Here is a 2,222-nt window from a genome sequence, read left to right as displayed (position 1 = left end):
TCTGCTGCATATAATTCTCCCCAGTTCCGAAAAACATAACACTGTCTCCTTTTAGGTTTTAAAGGTAAGGATCTACAGTATATAGCATGAAACCTTTCATGAAAGTCGCCATATCATATACCATGTTAGCTAACAGTCTGCTATAGGGAAACATTTGGTGATTTTGGTGTTTATGTTCTGTCATTTTAATGGGTGAGTTCATCAACGGGCCAGTCTCCAAAGATCTGCTGTATTCACTTAAGACCTTCAGCCCACACACAATAAATTTGAGTTGGAGAGCTTACATCCGTGGTTTATCTAACAGTTACATCATCAACATCAGTGCTTGAAAAATAGTGATTGGGACAGATATCAGAGAGCATGAGGACTACAGCCAGGAGTGAAACAACACAGTCCTTTCTCTCGCTAATTTTGAAACAAATCCGAGCTCATCATACCTCCAAAATGAAATCAAAAACCATCTGCATCTGCAAATAATTTTACCAACTTCTCACCATTAGCACCTTTAATCTCTGAGAATCTAATTAATACAATAAAGCTTCTTCTTTTTTTGTGTGCAAATTTTACTTGAAGAATTACTGCAAATAATTTCAACTACATGCGATCCGCCTCAAACTGTAAACTCACTTACTCTGTGTCACAAGACTTTTCAACACATGCAAGCATAGAAATTAGTGTGTGTATGCAAAATTAAACTGGGCTTATGTCAGGCCTGCACTGTATAAAGGGGACTGTGTGTGGGTTTAAGCAGCTACTTATGTGAGACCACACTGGCTCAATGGATGCTTGTTTCCTTCATGTGAGTGCACGCTCACACACACACACACACACACACACACAGTCATGTCTTTGCCCGGACAGACACGCAGTCACGCATGAATGCACACAGTCGTGCGCACAAACATACACACCTTCAGCTCTAGTGAAGCCTGGAGCTTTAAAGCCGACAGTCAGACCTTCAGTGGTTCTACAGGGATCAAACTCTAGAGCTACACAACTTTTGAGTTCCACTCTAGAAGTATGCAAAAATACTCTTAATATACTTAATATTTAGTTTAACACAGTTTTGCCACATAAAAAGTAAAAAAATCTCAACTTTTTCAAAACTTGAGGAATTCTGAATCTATGAATGCCCTGCTGTTTGCTAGGTTGACCGGTGAAAGACGGCTAGCGCTACAGGTAGTGCCTGAATTGAACCAAAAAAGGTGCCAGTAGCCTAATTCAGCATCACCCTAAAGGGTTAGGGTGATGATGTTTAGGGAAACACAACATAAACCTAAACGTTTTTGGGTGTTTCTTCATCCTTTTCAAAAAGGACATCATCAAGAAGATTGATTGATTGAACATTCATGTTTAGACAATATTTCACCAGGATCTTGTTGTAACTGTAAACAATATGCCGAAGTACTTGCACATGCACATTACAGCAATAAACAATATTTCCTACTTCATATTTATGTAGATAGCTTCCCCCATTATGATGTCCTGGAAGCTTCTTGTTGGCACCAAACAACCCATATAGTTAAACTTTCATGATATTGTATATACCTCGCCTACAACGCTCTTCATGGTCAGGCCCCTTCATATCTTAAAGAGCTCATAGTACCCTATTACCCCTCTAGAACACTGCGCTCTCTGAATGCAGGGCTACTTGTGGTTCCTATAGTCTCTAAAAGTTGAACAGGAGCCAGAGCCTTCAGCTACCAAGTTTGTGTTATGTGCGGGACCAAAAACTGCATGGAGGAGGAGTCGACCGGAAAAACGGACACGGAAGGATTAATAAGTATTGGAATTAATATGATAGTGTGCTTTCAGGCCACACTCAAAAACAATAATATCAGTTAAATATTTAGCAGGCTGGGAGTCAAGCAGGACCATGGCCAGGAGGGCTCCAATCCAGGATCCATGAGATAAGCACAAGAACTCCGGGAAGAAGTGGAAGTTAGTAACATGCGAATTGGAACATTGAAATGTGTGGCAGAAAAGAGAGAGGGATTTTGGAGGAAGGAGGAGGAGTCAGTTGCTCATGGGAAAATCCCCGGGCGAGTCTAGGCCTATAGGCAGCATTACTAAGGGATGGTTCAGGACGTCACCTTGATCCAGCCCTAACTATAAGCTTTATCAAAGAGAATACGTTTAAGCATAACTCCTAAGGTGGAATGAGGGGGTGTCTGGCCTCCCGAACCACAACTGGGATAGCTTGGTTCCACAAGAGATGGGAG

Source organism: Morone saxatilis, unplaced genomic scaffold, assembly GCF_004916995.1.
Source record: "Morone saxatilis isolate NCDOM2014 unplaced genomic scaffold, NCSU_SB_2.0 Contig20, whole genome shotgun sequence".
NCBI lineage: Eukaryota > Metazoa > Chordata > Actinopteri > Moronidae > Morone > Morone saxatilis.
Note: the sequence above shows the minus strand (reverse complement) of the source record.